Source organism: Myotis daubentonii, chromosome Y (assembly GCF_963259705.1).
Source record: "Myotis daubentonii chromosome Y, mMyoDau2.1, whole genome shotgun sequence".
Taxonomy (NCBI): domain Eukaryota; kingdom Metazoa; phylum Chordata; class Mammalia; order Chiroptera; family Vespertilionidae; genus Myotis; species Myotis daubentonii.
In genome coordinates, this window is record NC_081862.1 from 2,145,930 (window position 1) to 2,167,770 (window position 21,841).

The window sequence follows — 21,841 nt, forward strand, 5'->3', positions numbered from 1 at the left end:
TGGTTCTCAACCTTCCTAATGCCGCGACCCTTTAGTACAGTTCCTCATGTTGTGCTGGCCCCCAACCATAAAATTATTTTCGTTGCTACTTCATCACTGTAATGTCGCTACTGTTATGAATCGTCATGTAAATGTGTGATATGCAGGATGTATTTTCATTGTGACAAACTGAACATAATTAAAGCATAGTGATTCATCACAAAAACAATATGTAATTATATATGTGTTTTTTCGATGGTCTTAAGCTACCCCTGTGAAAGGGTCGTTCGACCCCCAAAGGGGTCGCAACCCACAGGTTGAGAACCGCTGTTCTAGTGGGAATCCCTGTTTCCCAGAAGGCAACTCCCGGCCTACCGCCTGGTCCTCTCGCTAAGGAAGCGAACACAGGCGCCTGGAAGACAGTCCGGGACTTAAATACCGTTGGGTGGAACACAGACTGGGTCAGGCGGCAGGAAGGATGTGACACCCCAACACCTGTCCGGGCGGGGGGATCCGGGCTCCTGGGGTCCCTCCGCGAAACCACAGGAATCCGAGCCCTGGACACGGCCCATCCGTGCCTGGCTGAAAGCTTCTTGATGGACACTCGCAGGACCCTGGGTAGCCAATCACCACCAGGGGTTGAGGGCGGAAGGCGGGCTCTTTCGACAAGATTCTGCCATTGACTGGCAGGAAGGCTTCACCCTGCGCCCCGCCCTTTCCGCGTTTCTAACCGCCCATTGGCAGGCAGGGCCCTGTGACCGCATCACTGATTGGCGGCTGCCTCTGACACTCTGGGTGCCGGAAGCTCCCCCTCCCCGCGCCTCACAAGCCTGAGGGCGGAAGCGCAGCGGGCAGCGCGTGGATTTGAGGGGACCTCGGCCAGGTGCGCAGCGCCGCAGGGAGACCCAGAGTCCTCACCGACCAAGCCCCTCAGACCCCCACACCGCGCCCCTCACACCCCCCACCTCGCCCCTCAGTCCCCCCCCGCCCCCGCCCCTCAGACTCCTGACCGCGCCCCTCAGTCGCCCTCTGAGACCGCGCGAGCCTCCAAGGGAAGGAGGCGCCCCCTGGTGGGTCTTAATGGCTGTGGCCCTGGCCACGTGGTCCTGGTCCCAGTCTGTCCTGAGGCGGGAGCGGGTTCATCAGCGCCTCCTCCTCACACAGGCACTGCGGCCTCCTGCTGGGACTGGGCTGGCGGCACCAAAAACCCCAACAGGGACCCCCAGGAGCGGCCCCAGAGGAGGCGGGGAGAGCTGGGCACAGAACCAAGGTGAGGGGGTCCACGGGGGTGGAGGTGGGGACGGAGGTGGGGACGGGGTGGAGGCGGGGCGCCCCCCCTCGGGCCGGGGCGGACGGACGGTCTCTCCTCCAGCCCAGGGCCGCCTGCAGGGACGTGTCCATCTACTTCTCCCGGGAGGAGTGGGCGCACTAGTTCTCCCGGGAGGAGTGGGCGCAGATGGGCGCCTGGGAGCGAGCCCGGCACAGGAACGTGAAGAGCAACTAGGAGGCGCTGCTCAGCATTGGTGACCAGGAGGTGGTGGCGGGGCCGCGGGGGGTTGGGGGGCTCCGTCCAGGGCCCCGGCTCCGCCCCGCTCGACGCTGGATCTGCTGTTCATCCCTCAGCTCTTCGCCCGCAGGACAGACTCTTTCTTTCTCTCCTTCCAGGTCTCAGGGCCCCTCGACCCGCCTTCATGAGTCGCTGCGGCACAACAGCCAGGCACGGGGCGGAGGACTCCGAGGACTCGGATGAAGAGTGGACCCCGAGGCCGCGAGGTGCGGGCGGAGGGCGTGCAGGTGCCTGACCCCGACCAGGTGTTGGTCGGGCGGGCTCTCAGGAGTTACCGGGGAGGAGCAAGAGGCAGAGCAGTTACACACCAGGGGCTGTTCACATAAACCCCTTTTTATGAATCATTTATTTTACAGAGAGAGAGAGAGAGAGAGAGAGAGAGAGAGAGAGAGAGAGAGAAACCTCCATCGCTGCCTCCTGCCGGCCCCCCACATCACGGTTCATAGGTCGAGGCTCAAACATTCAGCCACACTGGCCAGGGTCATAGAACCTCTTTCAATGTGTAACAATAATTATATACAGATTTAGTGTTGACACTATCACAGAGGTTCCCCCATTTCTCCCCCTTTTCTCACCTTCACACAGACCCCCCCCCCCAATTCTACCATAATAAAACCATAATATGCAAATCCAGGGAGGACCAGCTGAAGGACCGGCCAGATGACCAGGCTATGACACCCACTGGTGTCAGGCCAGCCAAGGCCTGTGAAACACAATTGGTCTGGCCCCACCATCCCCCATGATGCCCTGCAGAGAAAGGCCCAGGCCACTAGCCACTAGCCACTGGGTGATCAATGGGGGCTCCCCGTCACCCCAAAGAGGGAGGCCCAGGCCACCAATGCACAGCTGGGGCTGCTGAACCAGTCCTCCCTCTGAAGGCGATGGATCGCAGGGCTCCCAGACTGTCAGAGGCTCAGAGGGCACAGGCCGGGCTGAGGAATCCCCCTCCCACCCGCCCCCCCCCCCGCCCCCCCGCCGCCATTCCCGGTACATAAATTTATAAATTTCCTGCAATGGTGCTCTAGTATATATATATACTAGAGGCCCGGTGAACAAAAATTTGTGCATGGGGGGGGGGTCCCTCAGCCCGGCCTGTGCCCTCTCACAGTCTGGGACGCCTTGGGAGATATCGTCCTGCTGGCTTAGCCTGGTCCAGGGTGGCAGAGGGCAGGCCCAATCCCTAGGTGCAGCCCCTGGTTGGGCTCAGAGCAGGGCTGATTGGGGAGTTGGGGTGCCGTGCCCTGTCATGCACAGAGCAGGGCGATCGGGAGGTTGCGATGCCACCCTCAGTCACGCTCAGGGTAGGGCCAATTGGGGGGTTGGGGCACTGCCCCCTGTCACATCAAGGCAGGGTCGATGGGAAGGTTGCGGCACCACCCCCTGTCACACACAGAGCAGGGCCAATCAGGGGTTGGGGCACTGCCCCCTGTCACTCACAGAGCAGGGCCTATCAGGGGGGTTGGGGCTCTGTACCCTGTCACACACAGAGCAGGGTTAATCAGGGGGTTGGGGCGCTGCCCCCTGTCACTCCCAGAGCAGGGCCCATCAGGGGTTTGGGGTGCGGCCCTCTATCACCCACAGAGCAGGGCTGATCAGGGTGTTGTGGCGCCGCCACTCTCACACTCAGGGCAGGGCCGATGGGGAGGTTATGGCTCTACGCCGTCACACACAGAGCAGTGCCAATGTGGAGGCTGGGGGGTTGGGGCCCCGGCCCCTGTCACACACAGAGCCGCAGGGCGATCCGTGGGTTTGGGCACTGCCCCCGTCACACTGATCCCGGTGCCGGGAGGCATATTACCCTTTTACTATATAGGATAGAGGCCTGGTGCATGGGTGGGGCTGGCTGGTTTTCCCTGAAGGGTGTCCTGGATCAGGGTGGGGGTCCCCACTGGGGTGCCTGGCCAGTCTGGGTGAGGGGCTGAGGGCTGTTTTCAGGCTGGGGGTGACTGAAGCTCCCAACCACTCCTTTCTTTCTTTTTTTTTTTTTTATTCTGGGCCAGCTATAGCTCTGAGGTTTGGCTCCAGCTCTTAGGCCTCCACTGCTGAAAGTAGGTTTCTGGCCTTTGCTTACAATGCTGTGATCCTGCTGGCTGAAGCCCAGGACTAAAGCAGGTTTCTGGGGTTTTGTTTAGCTTCTATATTTGTTACATAGTTGCTTAGAGTTGCAGGTCAGAGGCCTGCAGCGGCAGGCGGGGAATTTTGGAGTCCTCTGTCACTGAAGCAAGCAAGCCTCATGTTAGTTTCAAGCTGCCTGGCTGCCGGCCACCATCTTGGCTGGCAGTTAATTTGCATATTGCCCTGATTAGCCAATGGGAAGGGTAGTGGTCGTATGCCAATTACCATGTTTCTCTTTTATTAGATAGGATATATATATATATATATATATATATATATATATATATATATATAATTTTCTTAAGCTGTTCTCTCTCTGGGAGCACACACACCCCTCACCCTTTCCCCTCTACTCGCCCCCCAATAGGTGTGCATCTCCTAAACTAAGAGACCCAGGAGACTTGCACCAGGGAGTATGGGCAGTGGCAGGTCATTCAGGCTAACCCCCTGAACCTGGCTCCAAGGCCCCTTTGCTATGACTTTCCAATGAGCCAAAGCAGCCCGCCTAGGCTGAATTCTTTCCTTTAACCTTTCTAGAGCAACACAGCAGCCCAGCCTAGGCGCTCTCCTGCAGCTGCTTCTATCCTAAGTCCTTCCTTATTTCACTGTCCCCAGCTTTAATAAACATTCTTTCAAAATAAAAATAAATAAATAGCCATTGCTTGGTGCCTCAGTTGGTTGGAGCATCCTCCCATACACCAAAAATTTTTGGGTTCCACCCCCAGTAGGGGTGTGTATGGGCTACAAGTGATCGATGTTTCTCTCACATATCTATGTTTCCCTCTCTTTCTTTCTCTTCCTCTCTCTCTAAAATCAATAAACATATATTCTCACGTGAGGATTAAAAAATAATAGTAGAGGGCGATAAATGGTGATGGAAAAAAATAAAATAAAGCCTGGAAACCAAGATGGCGGCATAGGTTAACGCAGGAGATTGCTGCCTCGAACAACCAATTCAAGGGTACACCTAAAAGACAGAACGGACATCATCCAGAACCACAGGAAGGCTAGCTGAGTGGTAATTCTACAACTAGGAGGAAAGAGAATATCATACCCAGACTCAGAGGAGGCGCAGTGCTGAAGTGAAATACTCAGGTTCGGAGTGTGCGGTTGTTGTTTTCAATCGGGAGGGAGTTTCTGACTCTGAGCTCCAGATCCGGGCGAGTCTCTAGGGACCCAGATTCAAACAGGAGAAGCGGGACTGTCTGGCTTCGGTCGGAACTCGAAGGCAGCTTTCTCTCCGAGGTTTGCAGCAGTTGCTGGGAGTCTGTGAGGCAGAGCCCCTAGGGACGGAACTGAGAGCAGCCATAACTGCGCGCTGCAGCCCGCCCTGTAGATCCCCGGGGACCCGCCCCGCCCAAGCCCTGCGCAGAGCCATTTGCCGCATAGCCTCAGGCAAACGCTAGATTAGCACCGCCCTAGAGATCCAGCACAGAAGCTCTCCCACTGCAGACACAGCTGACTCTCATAGCCAGTTAGCCTGGAGGTCAAATCACCACCGTTATTGCCAACCGACAACAATCAAGGCTTAACTACAACAAGACTGTGCACAAAGACCACTAGGGGGTGCACCAAGAAAAGATAAAAAAATGCGGAGACAAAGAAACAGGATGCAAATGTCAGAAATGGAAGATATAGAGCTCAAAACCACACTTTTAAGGTCTCTCAAGAACTGTCTAGAAGCTGCCGATAAACTGAGTAAGGCCCTCGAAAAGACTGGTGAGACCGCTGATAAATGTAGTGAGATTCTCAAGAAATCTAATGAGATCGTCGATATTGTGATAAAGAACCAACTAGAAATTAAGCATACACTGACTGAAATAAAGAATATTGTACAGACACCCCACAGCAGACCAGAGGAGCGCAAGAATCAAGTCAAAGATTCGAAATGCGAAGAAGCAAAAAACACACAACTGGAAAAGCAAAATGAAAAAAGAATCTGAAAATATGAAGATAGTGTAAGGAGCCTCTGGGACAGCTTCAAGCGTACCAACATCAGAATTATAGGGGTGCCAGAAGATGAGAGAGAGCAAGATATTGAAAACCTATTTGAAGAAATAATGACAGAAAACTTCCCCCACCTGGTGAAAGAAATAGACTTACAGGTCCAGGAAGCGCAGAGAACCCAAACAAAAGGAATCCAAAGAGAGCCACACCAAGACACATCATAATTAAAATGCCAAGAGCAAAAGACAAAGAGAAAATCCTAAAAGCAGCAAGAGAAAGAAACTCAGTTACCTACAAGGGAATACCCATACGGCTGTCAGCTCATTTCTCAACAGAAACTTTGCAGGCCAGAAGGGAATGGCAAGAAATATTCAAAGTGATGAATACCAAGTACCTACAACCAAGATTACTTTATCCAGCAAAGCTATCATTCAGAACTGAAGGTCAGATAAAGAGCTTCACAGATAAGGAAAAGCTAAAGGAGTTCATCACCACCAAACCAGTATTATATGAAATGCTGAAAGGTATCCTTTAAGAAGAGGAAGAAGAAGAAAAAAGGTAAAGATACAAATTATGAACAACAAACATGCATCTATCAACAAGTGAATCTAAGAATCAAGTGAACAAATAATCTGGTGATCACAATAGAATCAGGGACATAGAAAGAGAAGGGACTGACTATTCTTGGGGGGAAAGGGGCGTGGGAGATGCGGGAAGAAACTGGACAAAAACTGTGCACCTATGGATGAGGACAGTGGGTGGGGAGTGAGGGCGGAGGGTGGGGTGGGAACTGGGAAGAGGGGAGTTATGGGGGAAAAAAAGAGGAACAAATGTAATAACCTAATTCACCTAGTACTTACAAACTGATAAGAAACAGATCAACAAAAAATAAAATAAAATAAAATAAAGAATAATAATATAATTACATAGATATAGAACATTAACAAACAAGTATACAAAAATATAAAAGTGAGTAAAAAATAACTAATTCAGAAGAGTTGTCATCACATAGAAGGAGGAAGGTCTGACGGGTGAGCAGTGCTCTAAGACCTGCATGGGGACATATGGGAAAATTATTACTCATGGTAGTTAGGGGGTTGGGTTGTGGGCCAGGGTAGGAAGTAGTTCACTGTTGTATCAGGTTCCATGTCAGCCATGGCATCATCTGCCAGGTTTCATGAAAGTCGGGTTGGTAGGGTCTGTAGTTCCATGGGTCTGAGGTTGGAACATAGCTGAAGTCACGACGTTATCTCTAACTTGCCCGAAACTCTGTTTCTGTGGTGACTAGACCTGAGTCTTTGTTCCTAAGACTGTGTGATGCTGATCAGAATCTAGTGATTAGGAAAGGTGGCACAGTCCACATGTGCAAAGGAGGAAGGATAAGAAAGAAAGGAGGCAAGGTGGTCCTGGTGCCATTGGACTGGACAAGGCCAGTGTGAAGACAGAAGGCAGAGAGGAGAAAGGGCCAGGTTGCAGAGTAGAGATTCTTTGCAGTTACGTGACTGTCATTATATGTGTGTCATGAAAGGCCAATTTTTTTTTTTTTGCTGTTTAGGGCAATTTTATTTTTTAAATCCTCACCCAAGGATATTCATTGAATTTAGAGAGAGGAAAGGAGAGAGACAGAAAGGGAGACAGAAACATCAATGTGAGAGAGGAACATTTATCCGTTGCCTCCCGTGTACACCCCAATACAGATCAAACCTGAAACCTTGTGGTGTACAAGACAATACTCCAACCAACTGAGCCGATCAGCCACGGCTAGGCCAATTTAAATATATATATATATTGAACAGAGGATGAAGTACAGATGGGGTTTTGTCTATTTTTAAACATTTTAAGAAAATTAGCTGATGCTCCTAATAAAAGCATAAGCCTAATGAAACATCAAAAAACATTTCCAATCATCCTTGGTCTGTCCTTAGATCACTCTCTGATTCAGAATTCTGAAAAAATAAGAATCCCCAGATTTTGAAATAATTACCAACCAAAAATGATTTCTGACCCGGCAGGCGTGGCTCAGAGATTGAGCATCGACCTATGAACCACGAAGTCGCAGTTCGATTCCCAGTCAGGGGACATGCCCAGGTTGTGCGCTCGATCCCTGCTGTGGGGTGTTCAGGAGACAGCTAATCCATGATTCTCTATCATCATTGATGTTTCTCTCTCTCTCCCTCGCCCTCTCCCTTCCTCTCTGAACTTATATGTATTATTGATTTCTCACCATCTTTTAGCTAAACCTTCTTGGGTGGCCTTCAGAGTGGAACAGAATAAACATCAGAAGGTGAGTATTCCCCAAATCCTGTTGAAAAGAAATTCTTCCTCCTGGATGCAAATGCAGGGAAGAGGAGAAAAAATCAGAGTGCAGCCTAGAAACTGCCACCTTTCTTTCCTGACCTCTTCAACAAAATGCCCAATATCATCTCAGTCGTTAATAACATCAGCTACAATAGTAGCTGCCACGGGTTTTATCTTCACAATGCTTCAGACTCTAAGAATTCTACGTGAATAAACTCACTTAAACCTTACCACAACCCTATGAGGTAGGTACTATAACTATCACCGTTTCTGATGAGGAAACTGAGGTTTCAGACATATACAAGTGTTTGATTATATGTCTGAGATCACAGTATTGGTGGGCATGCACTCTAATCCATAGCTTCATCTCTAAACCACTTACAAGCTCATTAAAATTTCCATACTTTTATGCAGTTTCCACTGTCTTATCCATACATGATTACATCTTTCACTGACTGATGATTCCAAACACTATGCTGCCGTGAGAGATACACTAAGACTTCTGACTCGCGGAAGCTTACTGACATATAGGCAGTTTGCACAGTGAATGGTCCCCCATGAAGAAGGACATAGGAACCCCAGCATCAGAGCCTCCTGGTCAAATAAAAGAAAGCATCTCTCAACTCTGGGGAGCTTCAGGTTTGACAATTGAGAAACAATAAATAAAGTGACTTAAGAACTTCATAGAGATGACACACTATTCAATAGAAGCTCATCCATCTGGAACTGGTTTTGAATGCTCATTCCAGTAAGAAGCATGGCTTCTTTCTCTGAGCTCTAATTAGGCCAGTGTCATCTTGTTTGAATCATTTGCTCCGCCTGCCTACGTCTGCATTGTGAGCTCTTTGGTTCACAGCAGATTTTTCTCTTCCAGAAGTCCCAGGCCCAGCTCAGGGTCCCTGAGGGCCCCTGAATGTTGGCTGAAAGAGTGCTTTAAAATTTACAAATTAAACTAGAATAGGGTCAAAAAATAATGAAGATAATTTACATGTGATTTCAAATACAGAGACGACTGAGAGGTACATTGATAGCAGGACTGTAATTTGACATTCACACTGTATCAAAGAGCTCACAGAACACTTTGGTGAACACCGTTATATGTCATGTTCATTATAACATTAAGAATTAGCATGTTATAGGTCAGGAAAAATGAAGAGAACTAGCTAGTAGCACAACCTTATTCAAACAGAATTGGTGGGATCCAACTACTCTAATTACAAATATTCTTTCCGTGATATACTAATTTGCACATCCTATATAATATGCTAAGTGTCCAGTCGCCCGTTCAACCAATCAAAGCATAATATGATGATGACATGCTAATGCCACTAACTGCTCGCTATGATGTGCACTGACCACCAAGGGGCAGACAGTCAACCGGTAGACCAGTTGCTATGACGTGCACTGATCACCAGGAGGAAGACGCTCTGACCTATAGGTTAGCTTGCTGCTGGGGTCCAGCTGATCAGGACTGAGCGAGATGGCCGGACACACCCTGGAGTCCTCCTGCGGTTCCTCCCCAGCTGGCCAACCTCCCGCGTCCCTCCCCAGCCCCGATCGTGCCCCAGTGGGGTCCCTCAGCCTAGCCTGTGCCCTCTCGCAATCCAGGACCTCTCGGGGAATGTCGGAGCGCCAGTTTTGGCCTGATCCCACAGGCCAGGATGAGGGACCCCGCTGGTGCATGAATTCGTGCACTGGGTCTCTAGTTTTAGCATAATTTTCCTTATTTTCATGATAGGTTTCTGCCAGCCATTTCTTTTGAAAAATATATGTTTTTATTGATTTTAGAGAGAAAGAGGAAGGGAGAGGGAGAGAAGCATCAGTGAGAGAGAAAAACATGGATCGGTTGCCTCCTACACAGACCCCCACCTGGGATCTAACCCATAACCAGGACATGTACCATGACCGGGAATGGAACCGGCAACCCTTCAGTTCAACCAACTGAGCTACACCAGCCAGGGCTCTGCCAACTATTTTTCTTTCTTTCTTTTTTATTCTTAATCCTCACCCAAGGATATTTTCTCATTGATTTTTAGGGAGAATAGAAGAGAGAGGGAGAGACAGAGAGAAATATCAATGTGAGAGACACATTGATTGGTTGCCTCCTGCATAAGTCCAGACCAGGGCATGGGCCAGGGAGGAGGATCCTGCAACCAAGTCACTGGCCCTTGATCGGAATAGAACTAAGGACCCTTCAATCCGCAGGCTGACACTCTATCAACTGAGCTACACTGGTTAGGGCCCAACTATGACTTATTTTCTTACCAGTATCTTTCACTCTCACTGTTCTATAAAAAAAAAAGATCCTTAAGGCACGGGTTCTAGTCTTCAATTCACAACCCACATTGGCCATTTCTTTTTCCTCTAATATTCATACTTCCCAGGTATTTCAGAGTTGTTGAAGTGTTCATTGAAGTCATGTATGTGAAAATATATCATAAACCCTACATAATTAAATAAATGCATGTTACCTTTTAATATGGGACTTCCACATTGAAGGCAAAGTCCAGGACGTCATTAAGTAATGAGTCTACTTTGAAGGAATTGTCAGGAACAGCAAATTTGTTGACCACCAGTGGCTCAGAGCAGACTCAGAAACCAGTGCCCCCTCCTGGAGAAGCAAGTCCCTCTGGACAGCACCCTAGATCGAAATTGGGTAAGTTACATAATTTGGAGATTTCAGTTTCACTAATTCTTCTAGAAAGGCTAATCAGTATAGCCTAGGTATGTGGGGTGGACTTTGCATAGGCCTGGATTTGAAACTGGAGTGAGCGCTGAAGCTTTGAGCTAATCTTACCAACTCTCTGAGCTCCTGAATGCTAATGTGTAAAGTGAACATAAGGAAACATGGGCCACATATTGTTTGATAGCATTAAATTAAACCTTAAACAATTGACACATGCAAGTTGTCCAATAAATCCATCTGTGATAATAGCAACCATATTCTCTTGGTGTTGTGTGCCCAGGTCTTTACTCAGTGCCTAACGCATAATGTTCCCTCAATACATACTTTATGAATGACCAAAGCTTGGGAGGTTGAACCTCAGAATGGGATCATCTAGAAACTAAAATTGAATCAGCCACCAATAGTCAGTGTGGAGTGCTAGTCTTTTAGTTAATGGAGGAAAATACCACATACTATAATAGAACAGGCGATCATTTGATGGTAGGACATTGTGTGTTTTCTGATAAGATAGGGACTAATGTTCCCCACCTCATCCCCTCAGTCACCTGCCCTTCTCCCATGTAGACCTCAGGAGAAAGGAGATCGAAGTGAAGATGTATAGCCTACGAGAGAGGAAGTGTTGTGTCTACCAAGAGGTCAGCGAGCCCCAGGACGATGACTACCTATGTAAGCTCACCCTCACCAAGGAGCATGTTATGTCTTGATGCAAGAATTTCACTTGGTCTTTGGGTGCCCAAATCATTCCCTTCCTCTCGTGACCGGGAGTACAGGATTGAGGCTCACTGATGTGAGCTCTTTCCGAAGCTCTTCATGTCCAGGAACATGCACTGCACCCTCCCTCTTCCCTGTTGCTCTTGCCTCCAGATTGTGAGAAGTGTCAGAACTTCTTCATTGACAGCTGTGCTGTGCATGGGCCTCCTACGTTTGTAAAAGACAGTGCCGCGGACAAGGGGCATGCCAACCGCTCAGCCCTCACTCTGCCCCCTGGGTTGAGAATCGGACCATCAGGCATCCCTGAGGCTGGGCTTGGAGTGTGGAATGAGGAATGTGATCTGCCCGAGGGCCTGCACTTTGGCCCTTATGAGGGTCAGATCACAGAAGATGAAGCCACAGCCAACAACGGCTACTCCTGGCTGGTGAGAACTTTACCTCTTCCCTGTCCTCTGGCTTCCCCGTCCCTCCTGTGGCTTGGGGGGCCCCCACCTTCTACATGCTAGGACATGGATGGGGACCATATGGTTAGTTAGCTCTGTGTACTGGGTGGACTTTGCATGAACATGGAGCTCCTCTCTAAGGATCAGAGGGTAAATGGGAGCAAAGTGGTACAGACTCCTCCCTTGGGGGCTCCTGCTTAGTGGACAAATCAATTCCGACGTGTAGATAATGAGTAAGAAAAATATCCTGTGATCACCATTGGCAGTTGAATCACCATGCAGGCTGAAAGAGATTTGATGACAGTAGAATAAAGTAATTCTTCTATTATATACACACAACCACACACACACACACACACACACACACACACACACACACACACACACACGGCCTTTAACTTCTTTTCCTGAAATGCAGATCACCAAAGGGAGAAACTGCTATGAGTATGTGGATGGAAAGGATACATCTCAGGCCAACTGGATGAGGTAAGGTCACTAGGCTTCTGGGTGCCAGAGAGGATACTCATGCCTCACAACCCACATGTCTGTCCTTCCCATCATGCCTCCCTAATGGTCTCCCTCAGTTCTCTGTTCCCCTTTTTTCTCCATACATTGATCTTTAACATCTAGAGACATTTAGGAAAAAAGGAGGTAAAAGTATAGCATATGTCCTCAAAATAGAAGTCTCTGGTTTGGGCACTGACTGTGAAAACCTTGAGGACCCTGTATTACTCTGTGATTTATCTAATGGACATTAGTTAAACACCTACTATGTTCCAGTTTAGAGGAAGGAATCCATTACTTACACAGATTACACAATCCATGACCCTAGGGAGGACTTACTGCAGACGGACATGAAACATTTTATTTCATAAACATTTAACTCTAATTTTCCTATTTTTCAAGAAGTGCCCAGTGCCCAGATAGCCTTGAACTAAGGATAGTCTAAACCTGTGAGGGCAGCACATCATCCCAGACTCAGTTCTAACTACAACTGGGTGTTGGAGCCTGCAGAGTAATAGTGCTCATGGCCCTTTCCTGAGGGGCTCTCTTGTGTCAGGGGAGACAGATTATGAATAAACTACTATTGTTCTGTGTTATTTTTCTAAGACAGAGAGACCTCCACGTTTCTGTGGGAACCTGGGGGAGGCAACTGAATGATGCCTTCAATAAAGTGTGGGGAGACTCGACAAAGGCCTCTGAAGAGAAGGTAGACTTGGACTGAGTGTTGAATGATGTGAGTCCTAGATCAAGCCCCGAGTTCTGTGGTGTAACACCGAACCTGACTTACAGCTTAGAGAAGCTAGAGGTCACCAGGTTTGATGGGGAAGTCTGCAATGAGGCTTTGGAAATGGCATTAGGCAGGATGAGCACTGTGAGCAGGACTTAGAGACAGGAATTCACATGACATTGTGACAGAGGCTTGGACATTGAACAGAAGTTTCCCCAGGAGCATGGGTGTGGGTGCCATCAGTGCTGAGGGCCTTAAGCTTCAGTGAGGAGCTGGGCACGAATATGACAGGTAGTGGAAACTCATCGCCTGTGCTTTTCTTTCCTTTCATCTGCCTCAACGCCAGGTATGTGAACTGCGCCCGGGATGACCAAGAACAGAACCTGGTGGCCTTTCAATATCACAGGCAGATTTTCTACCGAACCTGCCGGGTCGTGAGGAAGGGCTGTGAGCTGCTGGTCTGGTATGGAGAAGAGTATGGCCAAAAGCTGGGCATCAAGAGGGGCAGCAAGTGGAAGACAGAGCTTGTGGCCGGGAGAGGTGGGCACCACTCTTCTTCAACATGGAAAGAAAGAATTCTTAGAAGTTTTCATGCTCCAACTCTCAAGTAGAGTAAACTCCACTCTAGAGTCAGCAAAGCTTCAAATCAGATGCTGCAGAAATTGATGGCTCATCACATAGGTTTTTGATTCTTAGGAACAATTTTAATATTTTTATTTTTGTTCTAATTTTTAAAAATATGCTTTTATTGGTTTTAGAGACAGAAATGAAGGGAGAGGGAGAGAAATATTAATCTGCTGCCTCCTTCATTATCCCTACTGGGGATCAAGTCCACCACCCAGACATGTGCCCTGACCAGGAATCAAACTGGCTACCTCTGGGTGAATGGGACAATGCTCAACGAACTGAGCCACACTGGCCAGGGGCTATATTTGTTCCATTTTAAAAAATTCTTCATGCACAAAATACACAGCATCATATAGTGCTGAAAGGGTTAGAGGCAAAAAAAAAAAAAAAAGGTTTCAGGCACTTAGCCAGCTCTCTTATCAAGGTGGTTGTTTGTGGGTTGCTGTTTTGTTTGTTTTTTTTTAACACTTTAGCTGTTTCTTCTTCATTTACTGCATATTTCTAAATGAAATGTGTGTGTTATCATGCATTCATTCATTATTTTGTGACTTGCCATGTGAATTCCTACGCGGTGCCACCCAGAGTTCTGGGAGCTGGAAATACAGATCAACAGGATGATCAGAATCACTGCTCCTGAGCAGGTGGCTGGTGAAGGAGGGAAGCCCTGGCAGACATATGTGCATGTGCTTAATATTACACAGTGGTTAGCACTTTGGAGAAAACGGGCCCAGGACAAGTGCCTAGGGATCACTGTGAGGGGAAGGTGGGTGTGTCGGATTGCAAAGGTCAAGGGAAGGCTTTCTCAGGAGACAACAGTTACAACAGTTGTGTCACAAGGTCCCAGGCAGAAGGAGTGGCTGGTGCAGGGAAGGAAAGAGGTGGGGTGTAGAGCTGGCTGAGGGCTACTCCCGTCTCAGTCTCGGTACAGAGGGTAAGAACAGAGGTTGGACAGATGCCTAGCAGCCTGGAAATACAGTGCCTATGATCCAAGCTGAGATACTGGGGACTTTCTTGAGTGAGACGGGACAATTGAGCAGTTTTCAGCTGCAGAGTGGCATGTTCTAAAACTATGCTTTGTTAAATTTTTTGGAAAATAAATTTCAGTGGGGAATCCCCTCTGAGATTATTTCAACTCCAAGTGAGAGAGGAAGGCAGACTGGCTGGAGAGGGACGGGAGTCAGGAGTGTAAGAAGCAGGTTGGGGAAATATTTTTGTTGTTGTTGTTAATCCTCACCCAAGGATATTTTTCCACTGATTATTTTTTGAGAGAGAGTAGAAGGGGGAGAGACAGAGAGAGAAACATCAATAGCTTGTCTCCCACGGGCACCCCAACCAGGGCTGGGGATTGAGCTTGCAACCAAGGGACGTGCCCTTGACTAGAATCTAACCCAGGAGCCTGGAGTCCCCAAGGTGACGCTCTATCACTGAGCCAAACTGGCTAGGGCATGGTTGGGGAGATATTTTGAAACAGGACTTTGTAGTGTATTTGAAATAGGCTAACACTGAAAGAAATCAAGTAGGAATACTGTGTGAGGAAAGACATATTTCCATTTTAAGATTTGTGGAAAACTGAGAGAAGCAATTGCTAGTTGGGGCGTATTGTTCCTCTATTTTTAAATATTTTTATTGATTTGAGAGAGAGAGGAAGGGAAATGAAGAGAGAGATAGAAATATCAACATGGATCAGCTGCCTCCTGCTGGGATAGAGCACAAAACCTGGGCATGTGCCCTGACCAGGAATCAAACTGGTGACGACCTGGTTCATGGGCTGGTGCTCAACCAGTGAGATACCTGGCCAGGCCTGTGGTTTTTCTCTTTAACATGACTTAGAAGATACATGTATATGGAAATGTCACGATAGTCAAACCCATATAAGGAGTCAAATGGCTTCTGATGGTCCTTGATCTGTAAGACCTTTTTTCTTTTCAATCCTCACCCAAGGATATTTTTCCATTGATTTTTATAGAGAGTGAAAGACAGAGGGAAAGACAGAGAGAAATATCAATGTGAGAGGAACACATCGATTTGTTGCCTCCTGCACAATCCCTGACCAGGTCCTGGGCCGGGTAGAAGCCTGCAACCAAGGCACATGCCCTTGATGGGAATCAAACCCACGACCTTTCTGTCCACAGGCTGAGGCTCTATCCACTGTTCCACACTGACCAGGGCTGTAGAAAAGACTTTGATATGGGGTCTCTGGATTTCTGAAGAAGAGTAGTGCAGACAAAGAAAAAGAAAAGTAGACTGTGAAGGAACACTTTGTGGGAGGCAGAGCTTGCACTGTCAACACAGAATGATTCTGGAGACAGGTCTTACCAGGAGACAGAGCGTAAGGCACAGGCAGCCTTGCCCACACATGCCCTGACCAAAACTTTCTCCTTCAGCAGAACCAAAGCCAGAGATCCACACATGTCCCTCCTGCTCTGTGGCCTTCTCCAGTCAGACATTCCTCAGCCAACATGTGAAACGCAATCACCCCTCTGAGATTCTGCCAGCAGCACCTGCAGGAAAACACCTCCAGTCAGAGGAACCCGGCCCAGAGCGTCAAAATCAACAGCAGCAGCAACATCCTGGTCCACATGGGTGGAATGACAAAGCTGAAGGTCAAGAGGTCAAAGGAACTTCCAAACCTTTGCTTAAAAGGATCAGGCACAGAGGAACTTCAAGGGACTCTTTCAAGCCTCCCAACAGACAAATAGGGAGCTCCAGTGAGCGTGAGAGAATAATGGAGGAAGAGCCCAGCACAGGCCAGGACGTGAATCCAAAGAACAGAGGCAAATTATCTGTGGGAGTAAGAATGTCAAAAATTGTAACAATCAATCATGGAGGGTGTGGGCAAGGCTTCAATGATAAGTCACATATCGACACACACCAGAGGACACACTCAGGGGAGAAGCCATATGTGTGCAGGGAGTGTGGGAAAGGCTTTACACGGAAGTCACATCTCATCAGACACCAGAGGACACACTCAGGGGAGAAGCCATATGTGTGCAGCGAGTGTGGGAAAGGCTTTACACGGAAGTCACATCTCAGCAGACACCAGAGGACACACTCAGGGGAGAAGCCATATGTGTGCAGGGAGTGTGGGCGAGGATTTACACAGAAGTCATCTCTCATCACACACCAGAGGACACACTCAGGGGAGAAGCCCTATGTGTGTAGGGAGTGTGGGCGAGGCTTTAAAGATAAGTCAAGTCTCATCAAACACCAGAGGACACACTCAGGGGAGAAGCCATATGTGTGCAGGGAGTGTGGCAGAGGCTTTAGAGATAAGTCAGGTCTCATCAAGCACCAGAGAACACACTCAGGGGAGAAGCCCTATGTTTGCAGGGAGTGTGGGAGAGGCTTTAGAGATAAGTCAGGTCTCATCAAACACCAGAGAACACACTCAGGGGAGAAGCCCAATGTTTGCAGGGAGTGTGGGCGAGGCTTTACAGATAATTCAAGTCTCATCAAACACCAGAGGACACACTCAGGAGATAAGCCCTATGTGTGCAGGGAGTGTGGGAGAGGCTTTAGAGATAAGTCAGGTATCATCAAACACCAGAGAACACACTCAGGGGAGAAGCCCTATGTGTGTAGGGAGTGTGGGAGAGGCTTTAGAGATAAGTCAGGTCTCATCAAACACCAGAGAACACACTCAGGGGAGAAGCCCTATGTGTGTAGGGAGTGTGGGCGAGGCTTTACACAGAAGTCATCTCTCATCAAACACCAGAGGACACACTCGGGGGAGAAGCCCTATGTGTGCAGGGAGTGTGGGAGAGGCTTTAGAGATAAGTCAGTTCTCATCAAACACCAGAGAACACACTCAGGGGAGAAGCCCTATGTGTGTAGGGAGTGTGGGCGAGGCTTTAGAGATAAGTCATCTCTCATCAAACACCAGAGGACACACTCGGGGGAGAAGCCCTATGTGTGCAGGGAGTGTGGGAGAGGCTTTAGAGATAAGTCATGTCTCATCAAACACCAGAGGACACACTCAGGGGAGAAGCCCTATGTGTGCAGGGAGTGTGGGAGAGGCTTTAGAGATAAGTCAGGTCTCATCAAACACCAGAGAACACACTCAGGGGAGAAACCCTATGTGTGTAGGGAGTGTGGGAGAGGCTTTAGAGATAAGTCAGTTCTCATCAAACACCAGAGAACACATTCAGGGGAGAAGCCCTATGTGTGTAGGGAGTGTGGGAGAGGCTTTAGAGATAAGTCAAGTCTCATCAAACACCAGAGAACACACTCAGGGGAGAAGCCCTATGTTTGCAGGGAGTGTGGGCGAGGCTTTACACAGAAGTCCAATCTCATGAGACACCAGACAACACACTCAGGGGAGAAGCCCGGTGTTTGCAGGGAGGATGCATCATGAGCCCTAAATTGCACCTCAGCAGCTACAGGGCAAGTGTAGGCACCGCATACCTCATACCCCAGCTCTGAGGGGGCTTTAGAGGAAGCCTGCTGGCCCCTTTCCCTCCCCAAGAGTGTAATAGTACAGAAGTAACTGGTCAAACAAATCCTCCGCTTTCAAAAGGAGAGGCAATAGACAAACAGTTCCGTAAGTGCTATGGGGATGTCAACACGAATGTCCCTCATGGTGCTTTTGGCCTCGTTTTAATAAAGTTTGTGTCCAGACAAACCTGAAGCCTACGTGCCTCATCCCCCTCATCACTGAAAGCAGAGTTCCAGGAGGGCCTCAAAGAACCCTCAGCCACAGACCTGAACCCGGGAAGGCGGAATCTGGCGTCAGTCCAGTGAGTTCCCCGTCAGGGAGAGGGATTGAGACACACTCACCAGGAACATGAATAGGACCCCACCAACCCCTTGGCTTCTCCTGGCTCCTCCCCTGATTCCTTAGACCTCTGTAGCCTCAAAGGTGAAAGTCAGAGAGGGTGTGTGCAGGTGTGTGTGTGCATGTGTGTGTACATATGTGTGCGTGTGTGTGTGTGTGTGCCTGTGTGCCTGTGCACACACCTGTGCTGCCTCAGTCTGGACACCCAAGCAGGGGCCCTGTGCTGCCTCAGTCTCGCCTGGGGCATAGCATGTGGGCGCCAGGTCTGTCCACAAGGGTTTGAGTCTCAGCTCTGCCCTCACAACTGTGTGTCCTAAGGCAAGACCCCCAAATTCTCTGTGCCTCTTTCCAAACTATAAAGCGGGAGGGTGACCCAGGCTTTGGAGTGTCATTCAGAGTGGGGTCAGCACCGGTGCCTCTGGCTCAGGGTGGTTAAAACACGCATCTCTCGGTGAACAGCGTCTGACAGGCCTTGAGGTGGACAAGGGCGGCAGAGGGAGTGGGGCCGAGGAGCCAGTATAGAGCTCAAGCAGCCCCACTGTTCTGCGTGGACTCGGCTGCCTGAGCAGGAGGCGTGGGGTCAGGCATGCTCCTCCCCCGGCCACCCCCTCCCACTAAGCCTGGGCAGGTGGCACTGAGATTGACCAGGACAAAGGCCCTCACCACCCTGCTGAGAGCTGCTGGGTGCACCTCACCTCACAGTGTGTGCGACGCCCACCTCGCAGCAGCTCCTGGTGCCTGGCCTTGTACCTGGGTCTGCGGTTCTCACCCTCCCCTGACCTGTCTGAAATCCTTAACTGCACGTTTCTTATGGGGAGTCTGATGGGCCATGGACCCGTGTGAGCAGAGCAGGCAGGCCGTGTCGGTCATTCCTGGCCACCGGTTCACAGGTAATGTCCACTGAGGCCAGGAGCACCGACCCTCATGGGCCCATGTGTGGGAGTCCAGCGAGGCTCCAGGGAACAGGTAAGCATCTGCCTGTGGAGGCGATGGGGCCCCAGCAACCAGAGGCCCCGCTTTTCTTACAACAGAGCGGACGTCCATGCAGGGAGCAGGCACACGCGGTGAGGGCCCGTCACCCCTCAGCCCGAGGGACCTAGCACAGAACCTGTTTCTGGAGGAGAGCTCCTGAAGGGGGTACCCAAACCCACGACCTGGGACCATGACCTTCCCTCTCCCGCCCGGCTGGCGTGGCTCAGCACTTGAGTATCGACCTATGAACCAGGAGGTCAGGGTTCAATTCCTGGTCAGGGCACATGCTCGGGTTGTGGGCTTGATCCCCAGTGTGGGGCCTGCAATAGGCAGCAGATCCATGATTCTGTGCCATCATGGATGTTTCTCTCTCTCTCTCTCTCTCTCTCTCTCTCTCTCTCTCTCTCTCTCTCTCTCCACCCCCCTTCTTCTCCCTTTCTATCTGAAATCAATAAAAAATACATTTAAAAAAATGATGGCATTTCTATGTGAAGAATGGAAACCTCATTCCCTACAATGACTGAGGGCTTGGGTTGGTGACCTGAAACTCTCAGAAGCAACCATTGAGCCTCACCTTCATACTCGTGTTTTCCCACATTAACCCAATCCTGAAACACCTCAGGACCAGGAGAAATCTGCCAGTTGGGATATTGTTTTCTGTGGGTCTCAGCAGACTCGGGAGGAGCCAGCCCACAGTCATGGAGCTGTTGACACCCAAGCAGGGGCCCTGTGCACATTGGAAGGTGGGCTCTCTCGCTCAGGTCAGGAGGGGCAAACCCCCACCCCCAGCATCGCATTGAAACACCACACATTTCCAAGTGGCTCAGCACCTCCGGTGAGTATCTCTCAGGGGGTGAAGGAAAGCTTTGCACAATCAAGTCCTCATTCACATTAAAAATGTTGGTGTACCCGTGCCCAAACCTCCACATACAGGAAGGTTCTGGTTTGACTAGTCACGCCTTGATTTGTTGAATACATCTTTCCCAGGTTGCAATGATTAGCCTTTAACTTCATGCCCAGCTTTTTCTACCATTTGTTTCCATGTCCAGTGTGACACATCTCACTTCCTTTGGAAGGAAATGGAAAATTCTCCAGGATGCGATGCTCCGCTGTTTGGGTGTAGATGTGCACACACGTTTTAAACTGAGATACTGTGAACATTCATGAACTGGAATTCTCACAATGACTAGGAAAGACAAGTGGTGGGTGTTTTCGGTAAAATCTGATACCTATTGGGAGGAGGATAGGAGCAGATTTGACAGTTTCCAGTTTTATTTTAAATCTGTTGTTCTTGATCTGACACACAGAGGGACAGGGAGACAAAGAGAAACAATCAGGTGATGGGGGTGGCCTTACCAGGAATCAAGGGCACTTCTTGGTTCATAGGTCAGCACTCACTCATTGAGCCTCGCTTGCTGGGCTGTGTGTTGCTATTTGGATGACCTCTTTCTACAAAGACAGTGCGGCCCTGGCTGGGTAGATTACATGCCAGGGGGATGAGAGCCTTTACCTTGCTGGTGTTCTCATGCTGCTTGGAGCATCAGGCCTGTTTCCATCATCACAGCAGGTGGGAGCTGTGGCATCAGTACAAGCCTACTTCTACCTTCTGCCTATAGGTTCATAACAGAATGAAGGGAAAACCATGAAGGTTGTCTCAACAAGGGGACCAGTCATTTAGCAAACATTCTGCTTTGGTGACAACACATGACCCCCAACAGTTCCTTGGGCAGCGATACACAGTAATACTTACCAAGTTTCTAAACATTTGCCAAGTAAAACATTCACTCTTACAAAGTTTTTTTTTTAATATTTTATTGGTTTTTTACAGAGAGGAAGGGAGAGGGATAGAGAGTTAGAAACATCGGTGAGAGAGAAACATCAATCAGCTGCCTCCTGCACACTCCCTACTGGGGATGTGCCCGCAACCAAGGTACATGCCCTTGTCCGGAATCGAACCTGGGACCCTTCAGTCCGCAGGCCGACGCTCTATCCACTGAGCCAAACCGGTTAGGGCCACTCTTACAAAGTTTTTAACATGCTCACTTAATTACACTTAGGAAGGCAACTTTGTACGGGAAATGTCGTTTTCTAAAATAAAATGTATGTATAATACAAATGTAGAATACATCACACAGATGACTGCTTGGCTCGGATTTATTTTTCATACATACAATAACTATATAGAATAAGTTTGAGATCACTTTTCAAACAACTGATGTGTGAATGGATGTCCAGAGAGGTCTTGGGTCTTGGGCAGAGTCACCATGAAGTAGGTGCTGTCTGTGGAAATGGAATCCAGGGTTCTGGAGTCAAAAACCTCTGAGAAGGTACATCTGGGAGGATAAAAGGAACCAGCACAGTGGTCACAGGTTCCCGGATGTCACCTCTCCAGGCCACTGCATCCTCGATTATCTGTGTGTCCCTCGGTCTCTGTGTCCCTCGGTCTATGTGTCCCTCAGTCTGTGTGTCCCTCAGCCTGTATGTCCCTCGG

General features: G+C 49.2%; 1 pseudogene; it reads left to right on the forward strand.

Annotated features, from left to right (window-relative positions):
• Positions 1-21,841, forward strand: part of LOC132225611 (histone-lysine N-methyltransferase PRDM7-like) — a 30,178-nt pseudogene that overhangs the window by 4,482 nt on the left and 3,855 nt on the right.